We start from the raw sequence: 26,580 nt of genomic DNA on the forward strand, positions 1-26,580 counted from the left end.
AACTATTAGAATTTGAAAGTGTAAGAAGCCCTTCTGTTATAGTGAATAAAAATATCAGCCACTATAATAGACTCTTGTCAGTTGCTTCCTCAATATCCATTTCATACTTCTTCTACAGTTTAGCAGTTCTGGTGACTAGGTGGGATTGATTTCCATAAGCTAGCCACATAAGTGGGCCCTAATGGCCTAAAATAAGTGGCAAAAATCTCACAGCCTTACTACTGTGACTGGCAATAATTCAAGCCCAAACTAATTGGAGGCTGGCATTACTCTGGTCATAGGAATTGCTATGAAGACCATGGCTTAAAGCTGACCCAGAGTGAAGCCCAGGAGTCTTTTTTGACAATCAGGGGAAGAGAGACTTTCTTCCCCAAGAAAGATTGATGTGCAGATGTGACATTTGGAACTACTGCATCTATTGAACTATCATGCATCAGAAGGCCTGGATTCACATCAACTTTGCATTTTCTTCTTCTTCTTCTTCTTTTTTTTTTCTTTTTCTTTTTTTTTTTTTAAATGTAGAAAAAGGTGGTAACAGTAACTTCCATGGAGGTTCAGAAAATTACACGAGATATATGCAGAGAATCTGCCACCAGGTTATCCAGGCCCACGTTCTCCCTCCAGTAGCACCCACTAGCTGGAGGCCTGAAAAGGGGGATGTTATAATTTCGGCTGATTCAGGTTTACGGTTGGTGGCATGTTGAGCCAAAGTTTGTCTAGGGAGAAAAGAAAACTTGAAACTGAGCTGGCTATTGAAGGGAGTTAAAATGACTGACCTGGGAGGTTAGACAGAACAAAGAAATAAATGCATAAGAAGCCAGATAACTAAAAACATATAAGAAGAGATGTAAAGAGTAGTAGAATGGGTTTAGTAGGAAAGAGAGGAGGATAAGACTCTGTAGAGGACTTCCCTGGTGGCGCAGTGGTTAAGAATCTGCCTGCCAATGCAGGAGACACGGGTTCGAGCCCTGGTCCGGGAAGATCCCACATGCCACGGAGCAACTAAGCCCGTGCGCCACAGTTACCGAGCCTGCGCTCTAGAGCCCATGAGCCACAACTACTGAGCCTGCGAGCCACAACTACTGAAGCCCACGCACCTAGAGCCCGTGCTCCACAACAGAGAAGCCACTGCAGTGAGAGGTCCACACACCACAACGAAGGGTAGCCTCCACTCACCACAACTAGAGAAAGCCCGTGCACAGCAATGAAGAGCCAATGCAGCCAAAAATAAATGAACAAATGAATAAAAATTTAAAAAGAAAAAAAAGAATCTGTAGAGTGAGTGAAATTTCTGACTTTATCATTTCAGAGGTATGCTAATTCCAGTAGCAACAAGGGAAATAGGTGGCAAGACCACAAGAGAGGGGGCTTTTGTTTTTGTTTTTAAAATTAAAAACACACACACACACACAAAACATTAAGATAGGGTACTGGATGAGTCAAATACTCCATCTTAATAGAGATCATGATGACAGTTTAGAGCAACTGAGAAAAAAATGGCAGGGGAAGGGCAGCTATTTTTCTGTTAACTTACAAACTGGTATCTTATTATTTTACTAACTAAGCATAAAAACTTTTAAGAAGATAAGTAAATAAAAAAGATGGAAAGACTACACAAGGAACTCCAGAAAAGAAAACATGGTTTACATGGCCAAGAGTGTTTGGCCAGACAGTATCGATCTCCAAGGTAGTGAGAATTGGTTTCAATCTCTAAGGCAGTAAGATTCTTGATTTTTTATATCCCCTCTGGCAAGAGTATAGAATATGAAGCAAAAACAGGGCACAGGGAAAAGCTAGTATTGGTATTACCTCTTTGCTTAGGAGAATGACTATCTTCCAAAGGAAACACAATGTTCTTGAAGGGCATGAATAACGTGGACAAGCAGAGGGAGGTGTGTAATGTGTTTATCCCTGAGTAGAGAGGTTCAGAGGGTACAGCTGAATACTTAGCCAATCCCTTAATTCTCAAAAGTCTCTATATTTTTAGCATTGTATTATCTCTATTCAGATTTCAGAATAGGTGAGAAGATTAATTTAATTACTACTTAAATATCTACCTGAAAACCTATAATCAGCAAGCCTATTTCTCACATCAAAATCTAGATTGTAATTGCAGATATTCTCTCTGCAATTACCCCTTTCACAGGACATTTTCCAAAATAAGTAATAATTGAGTGTAACTGGATAATGCTCAGCTAAGATTACTACTTACTTTCCTGCCCTTAAGTTGATGGACGTTTTATACATATTGGGTCAATTACATAACCATGAACACTTCCAAAACAGCCAGCTGGTTTTTTTAGCTTACCAGTTTGTTTGTTTTTTTCTTATACTCAAATGCATTGAGAGGAAACAGATGAAGTCGATAAAAATACAAATATCAAGATAAAAATATGAATACAAATTCTCTATAATTAAACATGAGCCAAAGACTCCTTCCTCAATTTTTTCTCTTAGCTTAGAAACTGGTATCTTGTATTTGCTCGCTAAGCATAAAAACTTTTAAGAAGATAAGTAAAGAAAAAAATGGAAAGACTACACAAGGAACTCCAGAAAAGGAAACATGGTTTACATAACACAACATCGGTCATTGAGGGAAAGTTTTGGAGGACACTCTACTTCTCTCTAGAAGCCAATTCAGCTTTTGACAGTTTTAGGCACCTGAACTAAAAACAATGCCAAAAGACACAATTTTAGCTTAGAAATAACTTCCTTCCTTTCTACACTTTTGCATAACTTGAACTATTGCCTTATAATGTGCTCTCCAAAAGATAACTCCCATCAGAAATCTCCAGGAAAATCCACATCTAAATTACTTTCCATCCAGAAATAAGGTATATATAAATACATAAGTTTATATTGTACACACACACTTTATTCTCTGCAGCTTACCTTTAAAAAAGTACTCTGCTGAATACTCTCCCAGAGTTATATCACTAACTACTTTTTTCTGGTACTTTGGGATTAAGAACTAGAGTTTAGCTCTAGCATCCCTTGCTCCATTTGCTATAATATCCAACCTCCTAAAGATGTTTTTTAAAAAAAGTATAACTACACATATTAATCAAATATTTATTTTAAAAGTATTTATTCACCAAAAAATTCCCTAATGGCATGGTTAAAAAAAAAACCTTTGTGGTTACCAGAGGCGGGGGTGGGGAAAGGCAGAATGAAGGTGGTCAAAAGGTACAAACTTCCAGTTATATGATAAAAAAGTACTAGGGATGTGATGTACAGTATGATCAGTATAATTAAGACTGCTCTATGTTATATATGAAAGTTAAGAGATCAAATCCCAAGCGTTCTCACCACACGGGAAAAAATGTTTTTTAAATGAGATACTGGATGCTCACTAAACTTATGGTGGTCATCATTTCGTGATGTATGTAAGTCAAATCATTACGCTGTACACCTTAAACTTATACAGTGCTATATGTCAATTGTATCTCAATAAAACTGGAAGGAAAAAAAAATGAACACTCATCCTAACAGCAAACAGATTATATCTAGAAGCTGCTAACATATCATGATGGCAGTTTCTCAGAAATTAAATTATTGTTAGAAAAAAAACAAAAAATCTTGTCAACTATATATGTACCCCCTCAAAACACTGGAAAGGAAAGATTGGAAAATCTTCCACAGGACGCAGGACCAGAAAGGCCCAAGGTGATATTGTAATGAGGGTCACAGGTGAGGAAGGTCAGGAAATGTGGTCATGGAAAACAAAGCCAGGTCTCCTCCATTGCCATGATTCTTTTTTAATGGTATTAATGGTAGGATGGATATAGTGGACTGGAGCTCAACCTCCATACCAATGTCCTTCCTGTGTACCTTCCTGTATGACAGAGGCCAAAACCCTACACGTTTCTTTTTCCAGGCTCCCTTGCAACCAGGGGTCTACAAATTAGATACGCAGGCGTGAGATTAGGAAGAAGAAAGTGAGCTAAGCAAGGTTGTGAGACTGGGTTTTGCTGCCACAGTACTCCTCTGTCCAGTAACTAATCTCATGGGTATAAAAAAGCAAAGCATGGATGGGACAATTTTTTTTTCTTTCTGCATCACAGCGATACTCTAAGGGCAGCTTCTCCACCTTCCTGACTGTAGCAGAAGCAGCAGTGCCCCTGCCAGGCCAGATAAAAGGCATTAACACACCTAAAGGCCTAGCCTAGGTCCTGCTGCTCTTAACTGCCAACACTTTTATCAGTATCACTCCCTTCTTTTCTATTTAAAACAGCTAGGTTTTCTTTTATGTTCTGAAACTGAAAACTGATACTACACATTTGTATTAAGATATTTAAAAAGATAGTGCTATGCATGGGTTTGGATTTTATGGCAGGCCCATCCCCCTGGGCCTCACCCAGTGTCCCATGCTGGAGCAAACTGGCCCAGAACCATTGCCTGGCTTCTGCCTGTAGGCTGCAGGCACTGAAGCAGGTTGCACAGTGGGGAAAAAATATATATAAGTGCTCAATTATTTTATTTTTTTAATCCAAATCCTCCTTTGATAAACGCATAAGAGAGGCTATCTTAAGTAAGGAGTAGATCCACTTCCCAAACCAATTTCCCATTGGCTCCTGAAAGAAGAGTTAGGGTCTTGGTTATCTCATAACTGAAAATGGTCAGCTTTTTACAAAGCATCATGACTAAGAAACATATAACACAAGTTAATACCTAGGGCCGAATTCAGGCTCCTTTACTCACTATGTGACCTTGGGCCTCAGTTTCCTCAACGTTCAAATAGCGCAGTACCAACCACACAGAAACACTGCTAAACACTATGTATTAAAACTGTATATGTAAAGTACCTTAACAAGCACTAGATGCCATGAGGGGGAAAAAAATTCCCTTTTCAAGTCACTTAAAAGTTCTTTTGGCTCAATAAGACTTCTAGGAATACTCAAAGCTTTGAAACATCCATTTTTTTTTTACTAATGCTCTGTATATGGAGAGAACAATTTAAAGCGCATACTCTTTCTCTGTGAAGATCCTACCCTTCAAAAACTCCTGCCCGAAAATCAGTATTGGGGAAGATTAAGTGACCTACTGCTGCCCCACCCCAGGGTTAATCCCTTCCATGGCCTACAATACTCCAGACCTCTCCTTGGAGTGGACATTCCATGGGAAGACACACCCTGTAGTTCCCACCCATAAACATTCTTACCACGAAACTACACTGAATTTCCAATCAAGGATCATTACTCAGCCTAGGGTAAAAAGAATCACCAACTTTATCTGCTGCCCCTTAATTCCAAAAGCAGTCCAGAGATAATATGCTCCTAGACGCGCCCCCCCACCCCACCAGCAAAGGGCAGAAACTCTTAAATTTACCCTTATGAGCCAGACCTACCCCCAAGTAGATTATGATTCAGGTCTCTGAAATACCCAGTATATCCCTTTCTGGGGTGACTTGCACACTATTTATATTGTAGAAATAAATGGAAAATTTTTTTCAGCTGGAACAAAACCCTGCTACATGATAGTGGTTTATAAAAGAAAGGTTTTGGCCTTTTCTTTAAAATATAAAACTAAGAAAGAAGGGATTTATACCATCTTAGGTTTCCAGCACTATCAAAACTGAATCTTTTACAAATGTGATATATTTTAGCTAACAAGACTTAATTTCAAGTATTTTTGCATGTAATTTTGACATACATTTTATTTTGCCAGAAAATTCTAGAGGAAAACAAATGAGGGACTTTTATGATAATGTTTTGCCCTAATTAATCTTTGTTTTTGCATCAGATCCTTATGACTCAAATCACTAGTGACCAGGAAACATCCTGTACTTTGACAGATTTTTGTTTTTATAGCTTCCATGTTAAGTTCTACGTGAAATTCCCTTCCAATATTAATGGGTGTACGTGTGACGAGAAATAAAAAGGAAAAAAGAATAAGAAAGACATTTGTACGAGAAACCATTCAGCAATTCAAAACAAAGTACAGTGCCTATTTATAGCAGGCTGAGGTTAGTACCATTTTACTCATCAGAAAAATCAATAAGACCATAAGTATTTTCCTTTATAAATCACGAAGTATGAAAATCATTAGGGGCATTCATTATAAAGGCAGTTTTCAATTACAGATTAAAGAGTTGTGTGTGTTTTAAAATTCATATTATGAAAAGTTTTACATGATAGTTAAACAACTTTTACATAAGTTATTTAATTACTTAATCATAGTTAGGCCCCCCAAATCAAATGGTTTTCTATTTATAATCACCAGGTCACATACACTTAGAAGAGGAAGAATGAATTTGAAGGAAGCAACAGCAGAACTCTTTGTTAAGCAAAATAATTGTCTGCCTTTTTAATGTGCCAATTGCTTAAAAGGAAAAATCCAAACCTCAAAACTGAAGTTAAGCCACAGCCTTCTCATCTGTATCCTGGCAATAGCAGTACCTAAATCATTCCATAGATGTAAGATAAAAGAAAACTGCACTCATCTAAATGCTACATATGAAGAGTAGACGGAATGTCTTTGAGTTTGAGAGGCATCTTACACCCGGGGGCAGTCCTGGTAAGAATTTTCAGAAGTATACAGATACAAGTTCATTTAAGGTGATTTGGGGGAGGGCATGGGGTGAGGTGTGTAGGGAAGACAAAAATCAGGTGAGGGAAATGCAGACGTCCTTAAAAATCGTAGGATGCCATACTTAGAATTCTGACATTTCAGTGACTCTTTAATTCAGGCACGGTGATGACCCAGCAAATTTCATACCATTTGGCAAATTCCATTGTTCAGTCAGGGGCACACCCCTGAACAATGCAGTCAGAGACAAAGGGAGGAGAAAGAATAGGACTAAGTGGGGCTCAGTACATACCCGGCACAGGTACTTAAACTCCCCAGGAATCACAAGGGAACTTCATCTCCCTACACAAAGTGTGATGGTTCAAAGACATCCCCTTGCACCCCACCCCTTTCTCCACCCTCCCTGCCTTGGGTTGCTCTAGTGTTTTCTTCTTAAGTCAATACCATTTATACATAAAAGCAAAAGACATTGTTAAACTCACAAATCCTTTCCCCACCCAATGAGTACTAGTATTTAAGACCTGGTATTGTTCAGAAAAGCCAAGAATATGAATTTTTAAGCCTCCTAAGTCAATGCCAACAGCAAGAGCCAATACAAACAAAAGTGAATTGTGAGAAATACTTATCACAGTTACCAGTCTTCACTAAGCCCACTTCCTTCTAGGACTCTTCTCATCTTCATCTCTAGGGAAAAGTTGCTTCCACATATCAAGTAATCAAATATGCTTATTTTGAAAGGGAAACTACCCTAGATGCTTCTTTTAAAGTTACTCCTTTATAACAGCATGCTAAAAGGAGAACTTTAATTTTTTTTTAAAGTGACACAGTACTTTGAAGCACTCACAAGGATAAAAGGATACACACTGAAAAGTCTTCAACAGGAGAGGAATATTATGCATATTATACACATACACAGAGAGAAAGAGAAAAAGAGGCAGACGGAGACAGAGAGAAGAAATTATAATAGAAAAAGGATATTTTTTACTTCTGATAAAAATATGCAATTCCCTCAGGGTTTAGCAAATTAAAGTGAATTGAATGCCACTTAAATTTCTTCGTGGTATTTTACTACTCATCAATTCCATTGATTCACTGTATTTTATTAAACTTACCATGCAAATACCTTCCAAACCCTTCTTGTACCTGGAGTGGATAAATTGCCCAATTACCACCTCCCAGTTAAATTAACTCTCTAGGTTTGCATTCTAAGAAAATTGAGCCTGAGCTTGTGCCTCCCGATGTGACATGTTATGAAATATATGATGCCATCTACAGTATATTCTAGTCAAACACCATTTAACTTCAGTCCATGTGGCCTAGATCTAACTGTTCCATATAGAGGGATTTAAGAACAAGCTAACACCACCACAAGGAAACAACAGAAAAATCCAGAAAGCGCAATATTTTGTAGGACAAATGGCTGGTCCTTTCAAAAGTCAGCGTCATGACTTGAGACGTTTACAGGACATAACCAGATGCACAGCAAAGCCCCAGAGTAGATCCTAATTAGAACAAAGTACCTATAAATGTGTTAGAGGCAACTGAGCCAATGTGAGAATGGACTGGGTATTACATAAAATGAAAATGTATTGACATGGAAAGGTGAAGAGCATTAACAGAAAAAAAAAAAAAAAGCAGTTGATAAACCAGCATGAACAGCATTTCATTTGGGTAAAAACAAATGTGTGTGGGCATAAACAGATCTTGAATTCTACACCTTGATGGGTAAATAAAGATAATCTCTGGGTAAGAGAATGTCACTTTACCTTACTTTTTCTTATTAATATCTTCTAGCTTTCTAGAATGGATATTTCTAATAAAGTAATAATAACTTAAACTTATTATAATTAATAAAAACCTTAAAAAGAGGTTGGGTTTCTAACCAGGTAACCAATCTTATAAAATTTTATGGTGTGTGATGACAGATGGAGTTGCTGGCCTTCCAAAAAGAAGAAAAGGTGTTTAGTTAATAAAACTGTCTGACGGAAAAAAAAATTAACTGAAATCCTTTCACATCTAGAATTGCCCATAAACATTCTAAAAATCAATGCTATTCACAAGGCTAGAAGGAAAATGAGGCATTACTTCTAGGAATTTTGCTGATGTCATCAGTCACAGGTAAAATATCAATGTAACTGAAAGTCCTTTCATGTGCAGGCATTACCAAGCTAGGCAATGCTGGGTCCCTGCTGGCTGAAATCTGCCAGGCAAGCTGGGAGAGGGGGTGATAAGGGGGTATCAAAGAGGGAAAGATGAACCTGCAAACTTCTCCCCTTAAACTACAACCCAAAACACCCTCTACAAACCAGACAACCACGATTAACTTGAGACCAGCTGATGCAAACTAAACAGCTTCCAGAAGATTTAAGGGATGTTATGATCAAAGTTCAGCAAGTCTTTCATATACCATTGGTATGATTTCACTTGTCATAAGTTTTATAATTCATTCCTTCAGAAGATAGGAAATTGCATGCAAGGCCAAATGAGTACCAAGTTCGCATTTTGCATAATTTCTAGATTTGATATGCTGGCATAACCCCTCACAACAGATGCTGTGTGAGTTATCAGTTGACTGCCTCTCAGTTCCAAATGCTTCAGTGCAGGCCTTGAGCTAAACAACGGAATTCCTTTACGCATCCCTCCTTTAAAGTAGGCATGACGTTAAGCTTTCGTATGGAGGGCACTGGGACATTGAAGAGGAAAGGGCTTCCTGGAATTCCCAGCCTGGGCTGGTGGGGGTTGGGGGGTGGTCCACAGGGAGAGACATCTGGTAGACCCTGCCCCAGCCAGGGGCACAGAACATCATCCCCCATGATCTTGCTGCCTCTTCCTGCAGCAACTTCTTATCAGTCTAAAACCTTCACGAGCTCACCTGAGAGAGAAAAATATGCAAATAAATCCTCGGTGGAATCTTTCTGATCCCGGAGTTTATGCTCTTTCATTTCATCATGACCATCTTCCCCTTCCTCCCTTCGGATGTCTATCCTTCATCAAAATGAAGCATAACTGAAATATTTTGTCAGCTTGTGTTTTCAAGACACCCTGATTATATATTTTTGAACTAAGGTATATTTTTCTTCCAAGAAAAATGGGAGGGAATATGGAGGACACTTCTGAAAAAGCCAGTGAGTACTTTCTTCCTCTACGAAAGAAGTGACCTCCTTTTGTTTCCTTTTTCACCAAGCAAGAGCTCTTCTAACAGATACAAATGTTACTAAATAGTTTCAATTTCTGGGGAAACCAGATTGAAACTGAAACTATATAATTTTACTCCTAAATGATTATGCTTGGCACAGAATTATTAAAATTTACAGTGAAAGGATCAGTTATTACTGGAGATAAGGTCAGAAATCTATGGTTATATTGGCTTGTGCTTAGTATACCTAAAGCAAACTTTAAACACGGAAGAGGTCAACAAATTTAAAAGAAAATGTATTTGTCCTAATTTCAATACAAAAATTGTCAATGCTCTCACTACAGAATTTCTGAGTGGATAAATAAATCAGCAGTGAATAAAAAAACAAAATCTGAGACTCCTATGCAAATTAAGGAAGTTTATTCCCTCTTTAAAATACCCGCCTCTACATCTCATCATCATTTGTATAAAATTTTTAAATGTGTAACAGATTTCCCACAATTTGTTTCATACACACAGAATTGGTTTGGTTTTTTTTTTTTTTGCGGTATGTGGGCCTCTCACTGCCGTGGCCTCTCCCACCGCGGAGCACAGGCTCCGGACGCGCAGGCCAGTGGCCACGGCCCACAGGCCCAGCCGCTCCGCGGCACGTGGGATCCTCCCGGACCGGGGCACGAACCCGTGTCCCCCGCATCGGCAGGCGGACCCCCCACCACTGCACCACAAGGGAAGCCCCAGATTTGTTTTTTAAATATCAATTCTCCAATCCTCTCTAAAGTTTGCCAAGGCTGCCAGCAGAATCAGTCTTAAATAGCTCAAACATAATTTTTCATGACCTCTTCTTTAAGGAAAATTGTCATAAATACGTTACTCTGACATCACATATTCAACTCCAATTACTCAAGCCAAAAATTATTATTTTCCTTTAATAGATACTTTAAGACTATAAATAGGAGTTGGGTATTCAGAGTTGAGAAAAGAGTTGTACTGTAATTTTCCTGACAGGGAGTAGACAAGGGAGAAATGTTACAAGAGCTCAACACATATGTGGATTGCCTGATAATAACAAACAAAATTTTTTAAAATAAATTTCTATCCTTTTAAAAAAATTTATTTTATTTATTTATTTTTGGCTGCATTGGGTCTTCGTTGCTGCGCGCGGGCTTTCTCTAGTTGTGGTGAGCATGAGCTACTCTTAGTTGTGGTGTGCGGGCTTCTCATTGCAACGGCTTCTCTTGTTGCAGAGCACGGGCTCTAGGAGCACAGGCTTCAGTAGTTGTGGCGCTTGGGCTTAGTTGCTCCGCGGCATGTGGGATCTTCCCGGCCAAGGCTTGAACCCATGTCCCCTGCATTGGCAGGTGGATTCTTAACCACTGTGCCACCAAGGAAGCCCAACAAACAAAATTTGATATGTGATTAGAAAGACTTAGTTACAGTCACTGCAAAAGAGATTGTTCTTGGTTCTAGGTGCAGGAAAGATGAGGTAAGCACACACTACCCTATCTCTCGAATAGAATACAGATATAAAGCTTAGATGGAATGCATGAAGCAACAATTTGAGGACCCAGAGTAAACTGGAGCAAGTGGACTGAAGAAGACCAGAATTCAAAGTACCACTGAACTGGTGATGAATTAACCACTTTTTTCCCTTCAGTATACCCCAGCCAGGACTCAAGGCAGCCCAAAACTCAGAAGCAGACAAGAGATGCAAAGAGAAGCCCAGTAGTTCAGAGTCAAGGAGCAGGAAAGTGGTCTCTTAATGCACAGAAATAAGAAGTAAAATATCTTTTAAAATTTCCTTTCATAGAGAAAAACAAACACCGTATGCTAACACATATATATGGAATCTAAAAAAAACAAAAAGGTCATGAAGAACCTACAGGCAAGATGGGAATAAAGTTAAGACACAGACCTACTAGAGAATGGACTTGAGCATATGGGGAGGGGGAAGGGTAAGCTGTGACAAAGTGAGAGAGTGGCATGGACATATACACACTACCAAACGTAAAATAGATAGCTAGTGGAAAGCAGCTGCATAGCACAGGGAGATCAGCTCGGTGCTTTGTGACCACCTAGAGGGGTGGGATAGGGAGGGTGGGAGGCAGGGAGATGCAAGAGGGAAGAAATATGGGTATATATGTATATGTATAACTGACTCCGTTTGTTATAAAGCAGAAACTAATGCACCATTGTAAAGCAATTATACTCCAATAAAGATGTTAAAAAAATTTCCTCTCATAAAAATCAAAAATATTTCTATATAATAGCCAAGAAAAAATTTAAAATACCACAAAAATGAACTATGTGGATATAACTTCATCAAAATGTATACAGAATCTATATTCTGAAACCTACATGACGCTGATAAAAGAAATCAGAGAAGACCTAACTAAATGGAGAGGCATACAATGTTCATGGATTAGAAGACTCAACACAGTAAAAAGGTCCATTCTTCCCAAATTGATCCATATATTTAACACAATTCCAGTCAAAACTCCAGCAGATTGACAATATATACAGTAATATGTATAAAATGGATAACTAATAAGAACCTGCTATATAAGAAAATAAATAAAATTCAAAAAAAAAAATTTCCAGCAGAATTTTTGCAGCTATAGACAAGCTGATTGTAAAATACATAGTAAGGCAAAGGACTGAGAATAGAAACAATTTGAAAAAGAAGAGAAAGCTAGAGAACCCACACTACTCGATTTCAATCTTACTATAAAGCTAATCAAAACAGTGTGGTATTGACAAATGGATAGACACATAGATTAACAAAACACAATAGGGAGCCTAGAAAGAAAGTCACACAAATATACAGAACTTATTTTTGACATAGGTTAAAATTCAACAGACAGAGGACAGTCTTTTCAACAAATGATGTTTGAATAATTGGACATATGTATGCTAAAATACAAACAAACAAAAACTCTATACCTTTAACAAAACTTAACTCAGGGTAAATAATAGCTCTAATTACAAAGGAAAGCTGTAAGGCTTACAAAACACACAAAACATACACAGAAGAATATCTTCATGATCTGGGGTTAGGCAACAACTTCTTAGATAAGACACCAAGGAACAATCCATAAAAGAAAAAAATTGACAAATTGGACCTTATTGAAATAAGAAACTTTTGACCTATAAAATAAAATACACCTTTAAGAGAATGAAAGGACAAACTATAGTCAGGGAGAAAATATCTGCAACTCACATTATACAAAGAATTTATATCCATAATATATAAATAACTCTGAATATTCAACAATAAGAAAACAAATAAGCCTGTTTAAAAAATCAACAAAGGGCTTAAACAGACAGTTCACTAAAGAGGATCAACAAAAGGCAAATAAGTACACCAGAAGGTCTTCAACACCTAGCACCACTAGGGAAATGTAGATTAAAAATCAAATGAGATCACTACACACCTATTAGAATGGCTAAAATAGATATGGACAATACCAAGTGTTGATGAGGATGCAGAGCAAACAAAACTCATGCATTGTTGGTAGAATGCAAAATGATAGAGTCACTCTGGAAAATGGTTTGGAAGTTTCTCATGAAGTTAAACACACACTTACCGCATGACCCAGCAATCACTTTCTTAGACACAAGAGAAATGAAAACTTAGTGTTTACACAAAAACTTGTACGTGAGTGTTCTACTCATAATGACTCATAACTGGAAGCAACCCGAATGGCATTCAATGGGTGAATGGATAAACACACTGTAGTACATCCATACTATGTAATACTACACTAAGCAATAAAAAAAGAACTACTGATACACATAAATAATGAATGAATCTCAAAGGCAGTATGCTAAGTGAAAGCAGATGGTCTCAGAAGTTTATGATTCCATTTTTATGACATTCTTAAAAAGTCAAACTATAGCGAGAGACAGATCAGTGGTCACCAAGGGTCAGTGATGGGGGAGGATGTAACTACAAAGAAGAGTTTCTCTGGAAGGATAGAACTGTTCTGTGTCCTGACTGTGGCAGAGTTTTCACGAATCTGTGCATAAGCCAAAATTCCGGGAACTGTAAACCCAACTAATGTGAAGTTTACCTATGTTAATCAAGAAAAATGTTATAGAATGGACATTTATTTCCAGACGGCCACATAATTTTTGACTTGTTCCTTTCTCCATGCCATTTTAAAGTAAAAATATCCATGACAGGAGAAGGAAATTGCACAAGTAAATAACACGTTTATTTCCATTATCTGTGAACATGCAATATATTTCTAACAAAACAATGGGCTCTAGAGGCTGAAGGGAGATTGGGCTACAGTATAAACTCCCACAGACACTGCTAGTCATCTGAACCACATTTTATTTCTTGAGCATTCAAAAGGAAAAATAAAAAGAACATAATAATAATGTATTTTCCTGATTCTTTGTAGTTACACTTGAAGTAAGTGTGAAAGTTCATTTGAGCTTAGAACCTAGCAATACAGAGATTAGCAACTAAATAACAGGAGATTCACGTTCACAAATGGATGCCATTAAGCATCCAATCAAAAAAGAAAAGCATATCTGTGGGGAAATTAAAGAATCGAAAAGAAAAGAAAAAAGTAAAAGACTTGTATTTTTGTAGACCTCACAGTGCTCAGCACAGTACCTGGCATGTGGGGAACACTCATAATTCCATAAAGTATCATCTAATAAAAAGGAATATCCAACATAAAGCCCACAGACCAAACATGTACCTCTACATCGAAGGCTAAGCTCTAACAATTCACGCATGCAAACACGTGGGAGCATCTGCCAGTAATAAACGTGGGGGCAGGGAATGATTTAAATGTGGAAAGACTGAGTTCACTTGGGCCGGCACAGCAGGAAAAGGCAAGGCATGAGGGTTACTGAAGTCAAGGGGAGGGTGCATGCTCAGCTTCCTCTGCACCATTCACCCGACAACGCTGACTTACTTTCCAAGTAAGGTCCATTGGATGACATGAGGGAGGGCGTTAGAGCATGAATATGTTCAGGGATGTAGGCTATGGGAAACTTGCAACAAATTAAAGTAAAATTCTGAAATAGTTTTATTTTAATATTAACAGGTTTCATTCTCAAAATACCAGTATTTTGATATATAAGTATTTTGAAAAGTCTCTACAATTCTCTTGAGAAACATCCAGTTACATTTACTATCAACAAGTTGGGAATAACATTTAAAAATCAAACTCAAACTTAAAATAAGGGAGTCAGGAAGGAAAGAGAGGAAAGGAGAAAGGGAAGCAAACAGAAATGACTAAGGGAAGATATGACAGATGTTGTCCAAAATCAAACAATAATCAGACAATATAATAGTGCTAAATGATCCATCCCTTTCTGAAGAACAGATATCGCCACTTCAATCAATGACTAAAGGTTGCAATATTGCAGGGAGGGGGATTCGTTCCCCATGATAGACTTTATCTTAAAGAAGGGAGGAAAGGGCTTCCCTGGTGGCGCAGTGGTTGAGCGTCCGCCTGCCAATGCAGGGTACATGGGTTCGTGCCCCGGTCCGGGAAGATCCCACATGATGCGGAGCGGCTGGGCCCGTGAGCCATGGCCACTGAGCCTGCGCGTCCGGAGCCTGTGCTCCGCAACGGGAGAGGCCACAGCAGTGAGAGGCCCGAGTACCGCAAAAAAAAAAAAAAAAAGAAGAAGGGAGGAGTGGTAATATCCAAAGGATCAGGAGACATGCACTATGATCACTAATACTGAAAAGTAATCACATGGAGAGCAATCCCCGAACAATTAAAAAAATATTGCCACGCCTCCCCACCCCACATACTACTGGGATCCTGACCTCTACTAATATTTAGTTTTATGAGCAAACAGATTTCTAACTGAGGCAGCAGAAACTCAACTCCACAGTCTAAGTGTCCTCAAAGAATGGAATTAAAGAAGCTCCTACTGCTGCAAGTTTCTGCCAAGAGCTCCAAGAAGCACCAGACACAAAAACACAGGATCTTAAGTTAGGCTCCACTTCCATACCCAAAAGAGTGCTTTCCTGAAAAGATCAAGGTATGGAAAAGGGGTTTGGAAAAGAGAGAGGAACGTCCACCTCTTTGTCCATTTGTCCGTCCCTCCTTGTAGAACCCAGAAGATAACCTGCCCTCCAAAACCCCATACTTAAATTGCAATATGCAAGGTAATAACCACATGGGGCTGGCAAGGTGGCCCCCAGCTCAGCGAGCGCACCCTCTTTTCCCACAGCATGACTCCAGCACCACACACAGAGTCTCTGACCCACAAAGTGAGTGTTGTCCTCAGTGCCTATCCATGTTTTAAATACCAATAAAAATTAACTTCTGTTTCTTTTAAAATTACATATTAACAATGTTCTAATACTTTCTTTCTCACACCAGTGAGTCATTTCCTACTCCCCCTCTCCTCTGGAGATTCCACTGATTTGGAAGATCATGCACTAAAATGGCTAAGGGGCAAAGATGCAGATATTTCCATATTACATTTTTTAATAAACAGACTTTTTTAAAGAACAATTTTAGGTTTGTAGAAATATTGATCAGACAGGTCAAAGAGTTCTCATATACCCTGTGCCCCTCCCCTCTCCCATATTCCCATTATATACATCTTGTATTAGTGTGGTACAGTTGTTACAATTGATGAACCAATACTGATAATTATTAATTAAAGTCTGTAGTTGACTTTAGGGTTCACTCTTTGTGTTGTACAGTTCAATGGGTTTCAAAAAATATAATGACATGTGTCCATCATTACTACATCATACAGAATAGTTTCACTGCCCTGAAAATCCCATGTTCCACTTATTCGTTCCTCCTTCCCCTGTCCCTGACATCTAGCAACTGATTTTTTTTTTTTTTTTTTACTGTCTCCATTGTTTTGCCTTTTTCAGAATGTTGTGTAGTTGGAATAATACAGTGTGTATTTTCAGGCTGGCTTCTCTCACTTAGCAATTTACATTTAAGTTTCCTCCATGTCTGTTCATGGCTTGATAACTCATTTATTTTCATCCTTGAATAAAGTTTCATTGTATGGGTATACCAGTTTGTTCATCCATTCACCTGTTGAAAGAAATCTTGTTTGCTTCCAAGTTTTGGCATTTATGAATAAAGCTGATACGAACAATCATGTGAATGTTTTTGTGTAGATATAAGGTTTCAATTCATTTTGAAACTTATACATACCAAGGAGTGTGATGACTGGACTGTATAGTTAAGAATATGTTTCGTTTTTTAAGAAACTGCCCACCTGTCTTCCAAAGTGGCTGTACTATTTTGCATTCCCACCAGAAATGAATGAGAGTTCCTATTGCTCTATATCCTTGCCAGCATTTGGTGCTGTCAGTGTTTTGAATTTTAATGGTTCTAACAGGTGTATGTATATTAACTTTCACATCCAGACAACTTTCTAAACTTTTTCATTGGTTTTAAATGTTTTCCCTTGATTATCTTAGGTGTTAGATAACTTACTTGCCAAAGGGGGGGTGGGGGAAAGAAAAAAGGGAGGGGAAAAAAGTACACTCCTTTGAAATTTGTATACCTCTCATTGCCATATCTGATTTAATGGCATTATCTAGAACTTTCAGGGAAAAAGTTGATGACGTATAGTATTGATGACGACAGGCATCTTGGACTCATTCTTGATTTCAAGGATAAAGCTAATATTTCATCATTAACTAGAACGTTTTCTATTAGCTTAACATACATATTGTTTAATCTATACCCCTCCATTTCTAGGTTTCTAAGTTTTTAATTTTACATCATCTTTTGAGAAGAGCTATTCAGTGGCAGAAGGGCCAGAGTCAATGCTTTATCTCTTTAGAGGACATAATTATATTTAACTATATACAACTATAAAGCAGAAGTTATAAAGACACACACTTCACTTCCATAAAGAATATTATTCTGTCTGAGCTGTCCAATTATACTATCTAATCTTTCCCAATATTTATTTTCTTTCAAGGTTTTCACCATATTAGTATAATATTAATGTTTTATTTATATATTTTACTCAGTTTAACTTCTTTTATTTTAAGCAATAACATATCAAACTCATGAACTGTATTTTCTAATATAGAATAAAAATGACCATTAAAAGGAAAAAATCACATCCTCTCAAAAACAGTTTGTTACAGTATGGAAAAGTATTGATAGACCAGGCACCTCTCCAGTCCGGAGCCCTCTTACTGACCTTTGTCCCCCTAGATTCTAACACAGTAGCTCGTCCTGAGCAGGAGCTCAGTAAACATTCACAGGATGAATGGACAACCATGAGGTCAAGGACATTCACTGGCTCAGAAGGATGTGCACCTCTTGCCTTGGAGTAATTTTAGCATGAGAGAGAAGATAAAACTGGGAGACAAGGCAAGGGAGATGACCTCCAAGAAGTCTAAGATAAGCATTTCAGTTTGTAAGGAGAAATAAGAGTGAGTTCCCAGGGATGGGTAATGACCAGCTAACTTTTGCACCACAAAACTAAGTTTGACACCGAGGTCTGCCACTCATAAACTATGCAAACTTGAACATGATTTTCCCTTGATTTATTAGTGTGAGATATAGCTTTATACTAGTAAGCCATTTTTGAATTCCTGTAATAATCCTACTTAGTGACAGATAAATTTATCTTATTAAATATTATTTTATTTTGCATCTTTACAGCTATACTCATAAGAGAGGTTTCTTTCATTCTGTGGGATTTCTTTGTAAAATGTTAGTCGAGATGTGTTCACTACGTAAAAATAAACTCAGAAACTTCATAGTATTTTCTATGCTCTGTAAATCTTTAAAGACAGTTATCTCTTCCTTAAAAGACCAAATAAGCTTGCCTCCCTGACTAACCCCAGAGCCTTTTGGAGGATAGCCCTCTGATAACACTTTTCATATTTTTTCTACAATAGTTTGATTCAACAATTCTAATTCTTGATTAAAAATTTACATATTTTCTAGATAGTCATCCATTTCACCTGGAATTTCTAACCTACTACCATATCTATTATATGTAACTTAAAAACTCTTGGACTCTATTATAACATTTTTGTTCTTTTCATTAAATTTGCAGGAGAGCTGTGTCACCCTCCCCCCCCACAAAGACCTACAGTTTTTCAATTCTCTGTTTCTTAAATCATTAATTCCTACTTATTTATGCATTATTTACTTCCTCGTGCTTTCTTTCATTTGTTCTGTTTTAGCATCATGAGTTAAAGTTCTTACTTCATGTTCTCACATTTTCCAGGTTAATAATGAAAATACAGTGTGAAAATACATATGTGTTTGCTTCTGAATATAGCTTACTATTGTATTAGCATTGTTTTCTTAATAGTCTATAGCTGTTATTTTGATTTCTTCTTTGTTACCCTAAGAGCTTAGGAGAATTTTATTATTATTTCCATGTGGTTAAGCGGTCTTTGTTTGAGCTTAAATAATATCTTTAGGTTGAAGAATGTCTCTGTACAGCTCATATTTATGGAAACAAACTAGGTTTTCCTTCTGGCCCAGTGTATAATTAGTTTTACAACCTTCTTAAATATAAAAAGCACATTTTATAATACCTTAGTTTGATGCCTTATGGTCTCTCTTAACTTGGTAAATATTATTTTCGAGGCTCTATGCTTGCTGGATTACATAACACTTTAGGGCCTTACCAATATTGATGGGCCCTCATGGTAAGGTCTGCAGAGTCCTTGAATCTAGTTCTAAGAGTTTTTCTGCCTCTTTCTTTCAGTCATCACAACGTGCTGTTAGTGTGTCACACTTGTAGCAGTCTATCTCCACAATTCTAAATCACTACTTCTAGCATCTGCCTTTGCTTTTGAAATCAAATAGTACCATCTGCCCTTTGAGAAGAATGCCTGACCTTTGTGACATATGCTTTAGCTACTCTGACCTCATGTTATTTACTTACTTCCTTGTTCTCAGTTTAGTTTTCCAAAGTACAGTGTAAGTTTAACCAATATTTAAAGATTAGTATAATACTTTAAAGTATTTATGTACTTTATTGTTAAGGATTTTTAAAGTACTTAAATACATTGAAACAATAAAATACTACCCACTATTTTTTTTTAATTTGTGTTAAGTATAGAGCACAAAAGTCCACAGTATTTTTAAAGTGTAGTGTTTTCTATATCACTGCCTTTGAAAGAGACTATCACTAAGTGAAATTGTTTCAACCAGAAATAGTTGATTTGTTGCCCCACTCATATAGTCTTAAAAAGAAAGAACAATGTTTCTTTTTATAGCTCAACAATGTGGTACTTTCTACAACGTTCACTGAATAGTCTCAGTGTACCTACGTTAGAGAACAGCACTACACCATACTTATAGTTTTTTTTTTTTTTTTTTTTTTTTTTTTTTTGCGGTATGCGGGCCTCTCACTGTTGTGGCCTCCCCCGTTGCGGAGCGCAGGCTCCGGACGCGCAGGCTCCGGACGCGCAGGCTCAGCGGCCATGGCTCACGGGCCCAGCCGCTCCGCGGCATATGGGATCCTCCCAGACCGGGGCACGAACCCGTATCCCCTGCATCGGCAGGCGGACTCTCAACCACTTGCGCCACCAGGGAGGCCCCCATACTTATAGTTTTTTAATCCTCAGACTACATCATCCTCAAAAAATAATACATTAAGTAGCTCATATTCTCATCTTGTCTAAAACAGTGTTCTGTTGACTTAGTGAATAAATTCCATCATTTCAATTGGATCTGAATAAAATTTACACTTGATGAATTTCAAGAAAAGAACCTTCAGCAATCTCCTCCCACATTCCTATAGAAACCACAAGTATTTTAAGATAGAGTCCGCCTGCCGATGCAGGGGACACGGGTTTGTGCCCCGGTGCGGGAAGATCCCACATGCCGCTGAGCGGCTGGGCCCGTGAGCCATGGCCGCTGAGCCTGCGCGTCTGGAGCCTGTGCTCCGCAATGGGAGAGGCCACAGCAGTGAGAGGCCCGCGTACCGCAAAAACAAAAAAACAAACAAAAAATATGTACAAAGGAAATAAATATTTACTATTAAATAACAAATCTGATTATGAATTATTCCTACATTATATAATAAAATTTCCCTAGACAGCAAAATTCTTGCTCCTGAGAAGGTCATGCTGGGGATCCCTATTCTTCACCCGTACGATCAGATTAATATAAAACTAATTTTGTGGTTTAAAATTCTAAGGGATTAGTTGCCCAAAGTAAATGTAAAATACTTCAAAATTACAGAATTGTTCTTTCAAAAATTAATAGCCAATTCTCAGAGTACTGAGAAATGATAAGATGACATTTGACCTCTAAGTTATCAATTACTAAGGACTTTATCAATTAGTAAATTTCATATTTGGGGCTTTAAAGAACACAAATAGTGGCAAAACAAACTTGCAACTCTTTCATTCAGAGATCTGTCACTTATTATCAAATTTATACAGTAATGTACTGATGAATTTATAATAGAGAGGACACAGCATATTCCTAGATTATTATATGATTGAACTTCAATGATACATACAATTTTTAAGTATCTGAATAACTCATCCAATTAAAGACTATCATAATCATGCTCATTAAATATACCACAAAATTATTTATTGCTTTTGAAACGCCTCAAGTCCACATCTTTCTAGTACTATAAGTTGCTCTGATCATGATATACAAACTTTCAAACATAGGTACCTTTACACACTTCAGCTCAAAATTTCATGCAATAAATATATTCACATGACATTCATATCATACATAATTCTAGCAACATTCACTTAAACTCTCTAGTAAACAATGTTAACAAAAAAGTTGAGTCTTTAAAATAAATGCCAAATATTTCATTAAAAATCATCTATCTCGGGCTTCCCTGGTGGCGCAGTAGTTGAGAGTCCACCTGCTGATGCAGTGGGCAGGGGTTCGTGCCCCGGTCCAGGAAGATCCCACATGCCGTGGAGCGGCTGGGCCCGTGAGCCATGGCCACTGAGCCTGCGCGTCCGGAGCCTTGCTCCTCAACGGGAGAGGCCACAACAGTGAGAGGCCCGCGTACCGCAAAAAAAAAAAAAGTCATCGATCTCATTTTACTTTGAGATGTTCAGAAAATGTTAGTTATCTCAGAAAAAGTAAAATAATCAAATTCATATCACTAGATATAGCTTCCCATGTACAAAAGATAAAAATGGTTGGATATGGAAAATGAATTACTCATTTTTATAGATTTCAACATAAATTTATGTCACCTTCTAATAAGTTTTTGGTTACCTACACTTCTAATGAAAATAAACATATTTTTGGATGCTTGCCTATGGAATATTTTCCTTTTCTGATATTTGAGATGGATTCAATTCGAGATCTTCTTTCTGAAGAGATGTGAAAATTGAATCTGGGGTGGGGAGCAGTTAATGTTACAAAAATGTAAGAATGTCATATATCATATTTCCAGAGTAAATATTTATCAGGAAAATTTGTTTTTAAAAAAGCTTGATTTCTAAAAATCCAAGTTACATAATCTAAAAGCAATTATGTAAAGAATCATGTGCCATATAAGAGTTAAATAATGACACAGCAATGCAATTGAATATGATGTAGATATTAAAATTTTGATGGGGCTTCCCTGGTGGCGCAGTGGTTGAGAGTCCGCCTGCCGATGCAGGGGACACGGGTTCGTGCCCCGGTCCGGGAAGATCCCACATGCCGCAGAGCGGCTAGGCCCGTGAGCCATGGCCGCTGAGCCTGCACGTCTGGAGCCTGTGCTCCGCAATGGGAGAGGCCACAACAGTGAGAGGCCCGCATACCGCAAAAAAAAAAAAAAAAGAAAAAAAAATTTTGAATGAAGACTGTAGCCATATAGAAGTATTTATGACTGTCATAAAAATACAGAATCTAGAATTTTAAAGCAGTTAAAGGAAACACCTAAAATCAAAATATTTGACTTTTTGGATGGTAACACTGAAGTTATTTTTTATTGTTATCTATGCCATGAACAGATTTTAAAAATTAATTATTCTCCAAATCACCAAAGCTCAAAATTCTTATTGTTGAATTTTATTCAGGTCCCTAAATGGAATTCAGATATCAGAGATGTGGTTCACAGGGGGAGCTTTAAAAAAATAACACTATCCTAAACAGAAGTTATTTAAAAAGAAATATAAAGAAAAATAAAGAAATATGTGAAAAGCATATACCAATTAAGTAAAATATAAAAGCATTCAATATATTGCTTATAATTATATAAGTATAAAAATTAGATCAGAAATACACACACCATTATGTGGTATTGGTCACTTCTAGAAGGTGACTAGAACAGGAGTGGTAGTTAAAGGGGACTTTAGCTTTATCTGTAATGTCTTCTGTCTTAAAAAAAGATGATAAAATTTAAAAATGCTAAATGATTTCTGGGTGGTGAAAATTGGAATATGCTTTGTAACTTCTAAAGTTTATCTGTGCTTAACTTTTCAAAACAAAATACAGAGAGCAAAACAACATAAAATCCTGTAAACGTTTGAACAGTAAAGTCACTTATTGAATCAGGAAGCTGCCATGACTTGAGGAAGGAATTACCAAGTGTATATTTCATGTCAATGTCAAACTCATAGTCTTTCCTGTCATACCACAACATTTACGTGGGGGGACCACAGAATTTCACAAGATGATAGAGAAACTTAAAAGTCTCAAGAGTTATCAACCATACATTTTGGGACAATACGTTTAATTTCATACAAAGGAAGGAAGTGTGGAGAAAGGAGAATAATATTTTTTCAATTCTAAAAAGGAGAAGCAAATACGTCAAATTTTTTATGCAAGTATTCATTAGTTGTAACAATTCTCTGAAGTTGGTATCATCATCATCCCATTTCTCAGAAGAGAAAAAAATGAGACAGGGAATGCAAATAACTTCCAGAGTCACACGTTTATAAGCACAGAACGAGAATGCAAACAACCCATCTGTCTGACCACCAAGCCAATATGTTTGCTACCACACCAACCTCCTGTTAGATCAAAACATCTCTCCCAGGGGTATTATGAAAAGATCTTCAAACTAGCAGACAGAAACCCAGTGTCTGGCTTCAGCTTTGCTCCCAAAGAGCTCTATGACCCTAAACTAATCATTGTGTACCTTAATTTCCTCACACATAAAAATGTGTAATGGTGGACATAAAACCCTATGTTGTCAATTCTAATCCACACTTTTTTTCACTTTTTAACCAGTGTGAACTGTAGTTGTGTCTTATACTCATTGGCATCTTAAACTTGCTGTTGGCCAGGTGACAATCATGATGCAGGAACATCCACATGTGGTTCCAGGTATCCATGCTGCCATCAACCCCAGGGTATTATGTGCACTGTTGCGGCTACACATTTGGTATTGACAAACAAGCAAAACAACAGGAGGAAAAGAAACTACCAAAGCTCTTGGAGAAGATGAAGATATTTGAAAGTAACAAACAGCTGATGAGACCAATGACTTAATGCATCCAACAAGACTAACATACAGGCTTCAAGCATCAATTTGTGAGAAAGTTCCTACTGACTTTGAACAGAAGTTGCTTAACTTCCAATGACAGTATACTCGATTGAGGAAAAAACAAAACCTAGAGTTAGTCAAATAAGAAAATGGTAGCTGTGGGGACTTCCCTGGTGGCACAGTGGTTAAGACTCCGCGCTCCCAAGGTGGGGGGGCCTGGGTTCAATCCGTCGTCAGGGAACTAGATCCCACATGCATGGCACAACTAAGAGTTCACATGCTGCAACCAAGGAGCCTGCCTTCCTCAACTAAGGCCCAGCGCAAATAAATAAATAAATAAATAAATGTTAAAAGAAAAAAGAAAGAAAGAAAAAGAAAATGGTAGCCAAAACTTATGTAACAGACAATAATCAACTTGAAAGAAAATCCCAGGAGCAACAGTAGAACATATTTCCAGAAGTGCCGTATCATCTTCCACGCTCTTGATTGCAGAGGACAAGACTGAGTAAAATAAGTCACTGACAACTCTGAGTCCAAAAGAAGAATCAGACTCATAATATGAATAAGTTTAAGAAAAAAATGTTTAATCCTTGTTTATATGTTCCTTTTTATGAGTGCACAAAAATAATATAATTAAATGTGTCAAATTTAAAATCCCTTTCAACTTCATCAAATATAATATAAAAAACTAAGTAGTAATACATTGTGTAAGGAATTTTTCTATACTTCAGTTTTGATGGCGGTTGGGATGGTGTGTTATGACTGCCTTTATTTGTCAAAACTTGCAGCACTAAACATTAAACTAAGTAAATTTTACCATACGTAAATTATGCCTCAATAAAAAAAAATTTAAGAACAGTATACTAGTTTAATTGGCAGTGTTTTTCTTTTAGTGGTACATAAAATAATGGTGAATCTAAAATCTGATGGCACCTTAGATTCAATGAATACAATATATCTAAAGAATGACTATTAGAGGGTTAAAATCCATCATGTGTGACCACTGTCTAAATCAGGTTAGACTTTCCCTACCCCAATGCAAATATGTGCACCAGTTTCTCTCTCAATTTCCTTGCCTCTGTGATGACTGGTTTTAAAAAGATATTCTGAAAAAAAAAAAGATATTCTAGAAAAAAATCGAAGTAATATTTTTTTTAAATCCTTATCTGAAAGACATTAAGGATGAAATCAACAAGAGGTAAGTTTAAAAAATGGCACAAACAAAAAGCAAGTCCAGGTTTCTGTCATCAAGTTAAGGCTAAGAATAAATCAAGAATCTGAACAAAAGTTCAGGAAAAACTTTCTACAAAAGTTCAGGAAAAATAAAGTTTTCATTTATATCCTCCAAGCCAAACTATAGACATCTACTCACAACTATTAATATAAATTTATAATCCTCTGTGGTAGCATTTTTGTAAGACATCACAACTATCTAGAGGTATTTTGAGACTTATTTTCACCAGCATCCAGCACTACAAATGAAAGAGAATAAAACCATTATAATCTCTGACACGCATTGTATTATATAAGAAACTAGATCAGTAGTCAAGAACACCAAATGCCTTTATGGTGAATGCCTGCTTTACAGACAAAATTTAAATCATTATGCATGTATAATTTTTTTTCATATCACTATGCTACAAAAATGTATTTTAATTGATTGAATTTTAAAAATGAATTAACTGGCCTACTGTGTGCTAGGCATTTGTGATTTATGTAGGGAAGTAGGTAAGGCATACATTGTCCCTGTATTCCTAAAGTTTTGTAATCTACTTAGTTCACATCTACTATTTATTTATATTCTAGAATAAAATATTAATGATAAATTTCATTTACACAGGAAAAAAACCTTCATAAAAAGGGGAATACTTTTGTAATACTAGAGAAGCCTAGGTAGACTAGTGGTTAAGTGAATGTGAGCAGGTCCACACTGCTGCTCCCACCACCTTCTAGGTCTTTAGCCTTGACAAGGTCTCACCTTTCTCTTCCTGAATTCCTCCAGCTGTTAAACAAGCATCTTAGCACTCATCTGTGAGTTGCTACAAAAAGAAAATATATGGGGCTTCCCTGATGGCGCAGTGGTTGGGAGTCCGCCTGCCGATGCAGGGGACACGCGTTCGTGCCCCGGTCCGGGAAGATCCCACATGCCGCGGAGCGGCTGGGCCCGTGAGCCATGGCCGCTGAGCCTGTGCGTCCGGAGCCTGTGCTCTGCAGCGGGAGAGGCCACAGCAGTGAGAGGCCCGCATACCGCAAAATAAATAAACAAATAAATAAATAAATAAAATATATGTTAAGCTCTTGGTGCAATGCCTGGCTTATAGTAAGTAAGCACTTGATAACTGTTTGCTGGGTTCTATGTTCAAAAAAGTAGGCTCCTGATTTATTTTAATATAGGATGGACTTAATTTTTTAAAAAGTCATTAAATTTCATTATGCAATTGCAACCCATTGAGTAACAAGATAGTCTTTTGTATTTTCCCCATAAATATGGCATAACTCAATAACGTTCATTTATGCAA

General features: G+C 37.4%; 1 protein-coding gene and 1 non-coding gene across 9 annotated transcripts in view; one reads left to right on the top strand and one right to left on the bottom strand.

The window, feature by feature from the left end:
- The window catches only part of COBLL1 (cordon-bleu WH2 repeat protein like 1), a 165,395-nt gene that overhangs the window by 108,324 nt on the left and 30,491 nt on the right, over positions 1-26,580 (bottom strand). The window lies entirely within an intron of this gene.
- LOC132495531 (small nucleolar RNA SNORA42/SNORA80 family) lies at positions 4,313-4,445 on the top strand. The gene has a single exon (XR_009533264.1). It is a non-coding gene; the product is annotated as a small nucleolar RNA SNORA42/SNORA80 family (small nucleolar RNA).

Source organism: Mesoplodon densirostris, chromosome 8 (genome assembly GCF_025265405.1).
Source record: "Mesoplodon densirostris isolate mMesDen1 chromosome 8, mMesDen1 primary haplotype, whole genome shotgun sequence".
NCBI lineage: Eukaryota > Metazoa > Chordata > Mammalia > Artiodactyla > Ziphiidae > Mesoplodon > Mesoplodon densirostris.